The sequence below is a fragment of the Hesperophylax consimilis genome, chromosome 16 (assembly GCF_061612785.1).
Source record: "Hesperophylax consimilis isolate HC1 chromosome 16, BYU_Hcon_1.0, whole genome shotgun sequence".
Classification (NCBI taxonomy): Eukaryota; Metazoa; Arthropoda; class Insecta; order Trichoptera; family Limnephilidae; genus Hesperophylax; species Hesperophylax consimilis.
In genome coordinates, this window is record NC_142851.1 from 9,112,945 (window position 1) to 9,122,436 (window position 9,492).

The following is a 9,492-nucleotide window of genomic DNA, read 5'->3' on the forward strand; positions in this document are numbered from 1 at the left end:
AAATATGGATATAGAATTACTTGACTTTAAGTCGGTACTCAATGCATTGTATATTTTAGGCGCGATGAACCAGAATTGCCGTTGAGCGAAAGAGGTTTTAGTTTGAGGAACCACGCAACCCAGGTTTGATGAAAAGCGGGTGTGAGCTTGGTGTTGTGGAGCCAACAGTAGGTTATTTTTTCGTATGTAACAAATGCTTACCTTAGTAAATAACTGTCGTATATCTAATACCCTGATTTTAGCAAAGAGTTCATTAGAGGGATGGGTAGGTTGGCATTTAAATATAATTCTCAAAATTAGTTTTTGAACTGTAATAATAGGATTAATAATGGATTCAGCACAACCACCCCATCCCACTATACCATACGTTGCTATAGATTGGAAAAGGGCAAAGTATACGCTTTGTAACGGACGTACTGCTCCAATATCAGCCGACGTCGCCCCATATTATTAATTTGCTATTTGCCCTGTTATTAAAGTAAAATATACTGCCGAAAAATGTAAAATGTAGAAATTTGTAAAATTGCTATGTAAAATTGTTATGTAAAATGTAAAATTGTTACAATAAACGAAACGTCGGAGCTTGGCTAGAGGTGTACGGGCAGAGAAGTATTGTGAGAGCTGGTAAAATCATAATCATATTTTAATTCGGGCACGATTGTTAGAACCGTGCCAAAACGTAGTGGGAAGCCGTGCCGTGCGCTATGCGCCGTCATAGCGTCACAAATGACCGGTGGTACGCCGTCATTACGTCCCACGGGCACGGTTCTGACGGCCCGGCGGGGCGCCGCGATAGCGTCGCAACGGCTCACGGATTCCAGGAATCAAAGAGAAAGTGAGCCCGTGCGAGCGTCGCGCGCCCGCCGGTGGCCTATAAAACGTGAAACACCCCCTCGAACGTGAGATATCCAGCAACCACCACCAGCTCTACACCTCCGCTCTCTGCTCTGCCCTCTACCTCGCTCCGACTTCTGACTCTGCTCGCCTTCTTTCACTCTGACCCCCGCCTCACCCTGGACCACGGACTGCCTACCCCTTCGGACCAGACTCGGAATCAGCTCAAGAACAAGCGACAAGCAATCGGACCAGCTCTACAGCGGCTTCAGAGACGGCCCCGTTCTACCCCTCCACGCCACTGAAGGACGACATCTCACGCCTCCACAGATTGGGATCACCGGCCCCTTACAGTCTTGTGTGTCACACGATTACGTCTGATACACGCTTCTTAAAGTCTGTAAATCAAGGATGGACCTAAGGGAGCAGAATACATGGCAGAGTTTACGAAGTTTGTTTACTGTGTCACTGATATGGGCTTCCCACCGTAGTTGGTTGTCTATGATTATTCCCAAATATTTAACTGCATTTGATGATTTAAGGGTAGAACACGTGCAATTTATATTAGGTGTGATTTCGTGAGTGTGTAAATTGAATGAACACGAGTGAATAATAGGTTTAGGGCAGTTGTTGGGTACATTATGTTTGCGGATGGAAAATGTCATATATTGGGTTTTGTCGATGTTAAGTGTGAGGAGGTTTGTGTCCAGCCAATGTTTTACTTTTAATAGACCATTATTAGCTTTGTTAGTGACTGATTCCCATGTTACATCTTCAAATATTAGAACAGTGTCATCGGCAAATGATAATATTTTACCTCCAATATTCATGGCACAAAGTGAGTTTATGTATACAAGAAATAAAATTGGTCCTAGTATACTGCCTTGAGGTACACCAAAGGACATAGGTAATTTTTCGCTTATATGTGTTTTGTCAGAGTGGATGAGAGTTTGTTGTGTTCGGTTCATTAGATAGTTTTCAAACCATGTGTAGGCTACTCCTGTTATTCCAACCCGATGTAGTTTTTTTAGCAGTAAGGAATGAGAGACCGTATCAAATGCTTTCGCAAGATCGAGAAAGACAGCCAGTGGTTTGCGACCAATGTCAAGATTATAGGAAACGATTTTCGTGAGGGCAGCTATTGCATCAGATGTACTTCTACCTTTGCGAAAGCCATATTGGTTGTCTGATAATATGTTGTTATCTTCGAGGAACTTACACAGTCTATGTTTCACAGCTTTTTCTACAATTTTAGATATTGTGCTTAGTAAGGATATCGGTCGGTAGTTATTTACAGATAATTTGTCACCTGCTTTGAAGATTGGGATTATTGTAGCCTGTTTTAAGGAGTTAGGAAAAGTACCAGTTTTGAAGCTTGAGTTGATTATGTGTTTAAGAGGGGGGGCGATAAATTTTTGGAGGTGTTTAATAATTTTTGCCGAGATGTGATCTATTCCGGTGGAGTTACTGTTTTTGAGAGATGCTATTATTTCCATAATTTCTGATTCAGTAGTGGGAGTGAATTGAAACGGGTTGTAGGTCAGAGTACTGATAGGTATACCATTTGCAAGATCTTTCTCTGAGACGTTTTTTCTGGCTAAAATTTTTTTTGCTAAGTTGGGACCGATATTGCAAAAAAATTGATTGAAATGATCGGATATTTTTTCAGGTTCAGAATTTACATGTATTGTTTTGTCTTCGATATTAATTTTAACAATAGGTGTGTCGGTTTTATTAATGTTGGCTATATCTTTTATGATATTCCAAATTTTTTTTTTATCATCGGTAGCTTCACTGATTTTTTTTTTGTAATAATCCCTTTTAACAGTGTCAATTATTTTTTTGCAGTTATTTCTATAACGTTTGTAGAATATGAGAGATGCATAGTCGCTAGGGTTTTTCCTACAGAAGTGATGGATCTTATCACGCTTTCTGATACAGTGGAGAATACCAGCAGTGATCCATGGTTTAATTTTTGTTTGCGATCGGTTTGTTTTAGTTTTTGAATATGATGTTGCTTTGGCCAAGTGGTTATGTAAAGTATTTATAAATAAATCGCATGCAGAGTTGGCATCAGTACAAGAATAGATGAGTTCCCAATTTTCTTTCGAGACATGATCTAGGAGAATTTCATAAGAAATCATTACTTGGGGTGGAGCATTTTGAGTTGGTTTGTGAATTTTTTTGGTAATGGAAGTAATGATTGCATAGTGGTCTGTTATAGTTGATTGATATACAATGGATTTGTTGTCTAGTTTACTCTTAACGAACACATGATCTATACAACTACTATTGTTTATGTCTGATTCTCTTGTTGGAGAGGTGACAGCTGGCAAATATCCTAATAAAGTTAGTGCATTTAGGTATTCGTTGGCTTGAGGATGCGTTTTGTTGATTATATTTATGTTAAGGTCACCAATTATGTAAGTGTTTTGGCAGTGTTTTATGTTTGTTAATATTTCTTGTAGTGAGTATAAGAATGGGGTTATATTATGTGTATTCGGAGATCTGTATATAGTAAGGATTGTTATGAGGTTATCAAGTTGTATTTGAAGGCAGTTGGCGTTTTTAATTCTGATCTCTTTGACTGAGTGTGGGATGTGATTTTTGATGTATACAATAACGCCATCGTTTTGAGTTTGGTTATGTAGTGTGTTATAGTGATTGTAGTTTTTTATTGTTTTAGGAAGGAAATTTTTTTGAATCCAGCATTCGGTCAAGACAATTACATCGAAATCTAAGGCAAGGTCAGTAAGAAGAATGGATAATTCATCAAAGTTTTTGTTAATACTTCTAATGTTCATTGAAAATATCATAAGGGTAGAATTAATTAATAATAATTGACGTACAACTTCAGAATCGTTGGTTGATGAACATGGGATAGGTGTTGTATTATCTAGTAGATCTGCTAAGTCTTCCATTTTTTGGTTTTTTGCATTGCGTTAATTATTAATAGTAAAGATGTAGTGACAGTGATATCTTTATTAGTAATATAGGTATTGATTTGTTGTGAAGATGTAACATAAGAATATAATTTATACTTGGTCATTTTGAAATTAGGAAGATTATAGAAATAAGAATTGAAAGCGATGGTATAATAAATATGTGGTATACATGGGATTTGAAATAATGATTTTGAGATAAAAATCTTGTTTGTAGGTAAAAATAACGCACGGTTAAGTAATGTAAGAAAAAAATATTTCCGAAAATTCTTATTGTTCGCAGAACTAAAAACAATAAAATTTAAAAAGTTAATTTCATTCTTGTTAGTAATTAAAGTAATATTGCATTTAAGGGTAATCGTATCAATATGTAGAATATTATTAAAATAAGTTGTACCACTGGTTTCTGTTGTTGGCAATAGTCGAGAAGGAGTTCGCCAGTTATTAAAAGCAATAACAAAATAAGCAATGTATATAATTGTATAAAGCATAGTAAGTTGTAATGGTTTTGATGCAATTACAATAACACATTTTCTACATGATAAGAAAAGTAGATTACTGGAAAGAGGTGATTGTATTAAGTTATTTGATCGATTAAAAACAATGATGGGGTACATACTTTTGTTAAATGTCTTTGGGCTAGAAGAATCCAATAATATGTTTTTTGTAACAGAGAGTATCAAGTAATATATAGATGAATATATAATAGTATACAGGAGAATCAAGTAAAATAAAAGTATACCAAAGGATGAAAATTGATTATAAGTTATTTGGTGAGGGAGATAAAAGGTTTTTGGTTTTTTCGTTGATAAGTATAACGGGCGTCCCAACGTCTTTGCGTACATATACTTGTCCCCCTCTGGTCCAGGCAAACTTAAAAATATTGTCTCGTGTAGCCTTACGTGCAAGAAACCAATGATGTTTAGCTCGAAATGTCAAGTGTTCATTGATATAAATCTGAGAGCTCTTTCCTGCCATTCCTATGATATTTGTGTTTAGTTTATCCTCCCGATTTGCAGATCGCTTGTTAAATGTTTTTATTTCATTTAAGAAGATGTCACGGTCATCGTTTGTTTTGAATCTGAGGATTATCGGCCGTTGTAAATCCTTGTTGGTTTTTTGTCCAGTACGGTAGGCTGCTTCCACGTTTTTCACTTCTGTTCCGGCATTTGTAATTTTTTGGATATTGAAAACAACATTTTTTAAGTCTTCTCCGCTTATTTCCGGGATTCCTCGTATTTCTACGTTTTTCGACCTGTTTTCCCTGTCTAAATTTTCAAATTGTCCTTCTATTAGCTCTAAGCGCGCTTCAAGATCACAGTTTTTTTTTTCAAGTTTTTTGTTTATATTCTCGAGTTCGTGGACTCGAAGTAGAATATCCTCGTATTGTTTACTCATTGCTGAGATTGTGACGAGAATTTGGGTGTTTTGGTCGAGTATTGCGTTTTGTTTTAATAGTAGTTCGTTGTCCAAAGTTGAGGCACCGCTGGTAGTGATATTGAAAGCCGGAGTGTCAGATAGGCATTTCTTGCATTTAATTTGGGCGCGTCGTTCCTTAGTGAGTCGACGGTATGAGGTCTCTGCCACTCCGCTGCAGTGCAAATGGAATATTCCCTTGCACACGGCGCAGGTAAATACGGACTCGTCGGAGAGAGTGGGTTCTGAACAGGCTTTGCAATTATTCATGTTGTGGTTTTGTGGTTAGTTAGGTGGTAAAGTTGTCCTTGCGCCTGTTGGCAGGCAAAATTCGTAACGCGAGTGATAAATTTTGGTTCTGATGTCTTTGTTAGGCGATCTGTTCCAGAATAATTGTATTGGGAAAGTAGAGTTGAGTAGTAGTGAAGACCGCTGCCCGCAACTGAACTAAATTCACTTTTATATTGGGTTAGTAAATGATCCAATGTGCACTAAACTTTGATTTCTATTATTTATAAAAAAAAATAAATATAATTTTGATGTTTATAAACACTGTCACCATCTATTGGGCAATAGTTGAATTAAAAATATTTTCCTTCACAAGTTTGCAAGCATTGCCATCTATTGATTCGTAGGCGTAACTCAATTTATTTTATAATTTTAATGGATGTAGGTATTTACTGACATCTATTGACTAGTAGAGTAAATATGCCATATGTAGGTAGGGCATCCAAATAATTTGTTAAAATCTCAGTTTTTAAATTTTTTTGTAATGAGTTTCTCTTGAATGCGGTTCAGTACATACATAAAATTAGTTCCAGAATTTCCGCCGCACTATGATGCACAGATACACAAGTTATATAATGTTTACATTAAACTTTTGCGCTTTGTTCCACTATTTTATACGGAGCAAAATTATACTTGACGTCTGTCATTGACTTTGTTGCACGGTTTTGAATTTGAATTGCAATATAGCCATAAACTCAATTAAAATCAATGAAGACATCACCTACAAATATCTTTCATCCATTGACATTAATAAAGGACCTGGTTTAGATAGTTTGCCTGGTATCTTCATACGTAACTGTAGTAAATATATCACTATTCCGGTCAGCGCAATTTTCAAAAAATCATTAAGTGATGGAACGTTTCCTCATAAGTGGAAATCTGCCGTAATAACTCCCATTTATAAAAAAGGCGATAAACACGACGTTACAAACTATAGACCTATCTCTCAACTTCCTATCTTAAGTAAAATTCTTGAAAAAATCGTTTACGACCAACTTTACCCGACTATCGCTACAGCAATTACACACAACCAACACGGATTCATGAAAAACCGGTCTACTACATCTAACCTGGTCCTATTTGTCAACTATTTGCACAGCAATATGGACGAAAGGGTACAGGTCGATGCTATGTACACCGATTTTTCAAAGGCCTTCGACCGCGTTATTCAATCAATTCTTTTAAATAAACTTACTCGTCTTGGAATACACGGTGATTTATTTAGATGGATTAAGTCATACATTAGTAATCGTAGTCAAGTTATCTCAATAAATGGTGTCTTATCCAAAATAATCAACGCAACCTCGGGCGTTCCTCAGGGTTCTCACCTTGGTCCGCTTTTCTTTAACATATACTTAAACGACATAGGCTCATGTTTCCAACACTCAAAATTTTTAATGTTTGCAGATGATATGAAAATTTATAAAACGGTCATCTCTCTATCGGACTGTAGAGAGCTAAAAAGTGACTTAGACAGGCTCTGCAACTATTGCACAGCTAATTATTTGGACCTCAATGTTTCAAAATGCCACACCATGTCCTTCACCAGAAACAAGCATATAATTAACTTTCCCTATTCACTCCGCGATGAACCCGTGATCTCAAAAAGCGAATGTAAGGACCTTGGAGTCTACGTAGACAGTAAACTTATATTTAATACGCACATTTCTTCAATCACTACCAGATCTTACAAAATGTTAGGTTTCGTACTGCGTCTGAGTAAATTATTTAAAAATCCACGTACGCTAGTAATGCTTTATTCCTCACTAGTCAGAAGTACACTGGAATATGCATCGCCTGTCTGGTATCCCAAATACACTTACTATGTCAATAATATAGAGCGCATACAAAATAAATTCATTAAGTACCTAGGTTATAAATACAACAATAATTATATCTGCACTCTCCAATCCCTGAAATCCAGGCGAACGGTAGCTGACATGACATTTCTCCATAAAATAATACACAACGAAATAGACTGCTCAGAACTTCTATCCCAAATAAATTTTAACACCCCATCTAAAAGAACTCGACACACCAACCTTTTTTACACAACTAGTAATAATACAAACGCTGTAGCCAATTCCCCTATTTCTCGCATCCTTCATACATTCAACTCAATTCAAACAAGCACAAATACCGATATATTTTTTGATTCTCTCCCTCTATTTAAGAAAAACTTTTTTAGCACACTGAATTCGCCCACATAACACATACAACCACACACAGACACACATGCACACGTACACACACACACAAACACTCGCACACACCTCTCTCCTTCCCCAGCACACTAATTTAACTTAACTTAAAAATGTAACTTAACCGTAAAATGTATAATATACCTCATATGCATATATGTCAGCGACATGTCATTGGTACCAATTATTGTACTAACTTTTATAATTTTGTAACTATTGTCATCAATGTAATTATGTACTGTTTGTTTCTGCAATAAACAAAAATAAAATAAATAAATAACATGGTTGTGCAAACTTTTAACTAGTGTTTAAATTTAGGGTTACACGCCATTATATTGGAAAAGGGCTGTGATCATGCCATTATATAAAGGTCGTGTATGGAATGTGGGAATCATGGTAAGTTCAGTTGGCAAGCTGTATCGTAGAATTTTGATTGAAAGGGGAAGAATGGAAACAAAGGATAAAATATAGGATGTGCAAGGTGCTTTTATGAGTGGAAGGAGAAGCATGGACCAAATCTTCTCATTGTGTATGCTCACTAAGAAGTTTCTGGCAAAAAACCAGAAACTTTTCTGTGCTTTTATAGATCTACAAAAAGCATACAACCGAGTTGACAGGAAAAAGCTATGGAATGTGTTGTCCAAGTATGGAGAGAATACGAAGCTCATACACGCAATTGCGTCTCTGTATGAGGGAAGCGTTGCATGTATTAGGGTGAACGGTGGTTTGATATAGCAAAAGGTGTTAAGCAAGGCTGCATAATGTCACCGTGGTTATTCAATTTATACATCAATAATTGTATGCAAGAATTGAAAGAGGTGGGATTGGGCGCGAATTTGAGTAACCTGTGAGTATGTTGACTGTTGTACGCTGATGATGCGGGCTGATTGCTAACAGAATGGCATATCTACAGTCTCTCGATAAACGAAGTATGAAGAATGAGTTAATGATGAATGTAAGTAAGTCTAAAGTCACGGTGTTCGAAAGAAAGAGTACGATATAGTTGTTAATGATGAATATTTAGTATATTTACGAGAGATGGGAAGGCTGACAGAGATATTGAAAGAAGGGTAAATGCAGGTAACTCCATTAATGGAGGGCTGAACGCAGTTGACGCTAACAAAAAATTGTCCAAAGAAGCGAGGCTAGCAGTCCACAATGGAGTGCTGGTACCTACCCTGATGTGTGGCAGTGAGACATGAAACTGGCAGAGGATGAATGAAAGGATACTGAGTGCTATAGAAATGAGATCCCTGAGGCGCATGTGTGGTAAAACCATGTATGATCGTATGAGGTATGTGGAGATCCGCAAAGAGTGCAAGGCTGATATAAGCGTAATGAGTAAGATTAAGGATAGCTTAAATGTTTTGGGTATGTAGAGTGAATGAACGAAGAAAGGGGTGTAAGGAGAATATACAATGCAAATGTGAATGATAGAAGAAGTTGGGGACGCCCGACGAAGACATGGCATGATCAAGTTAATCAGACACTTGAGTCGGGCCGTGTCAAGAGCCAGAATAATAGAAGAGTATGTATGAGACGATGTAGACTGATGAGGCACGGTGTGTGCCAAGACTGATTTGTTTGGCGGTCTGTCCTCTCTGCCTACCCCTGCTTTAAATGGCGTAATGGTTAGTTAGCTAGTTAATTATTAAGCTCGCTCAGTGCACATAACCTCAAAAACTCGTGCGATTTATGCTCCATCACTGACCACAAAAAAGTTGTCAAAAAATGAAATAATCCATGTTTTTTCTAACAAAAATGTGGACAGGAAAACCCCCATTTTGAATGTTTGCGTTAATGTTAGAGGT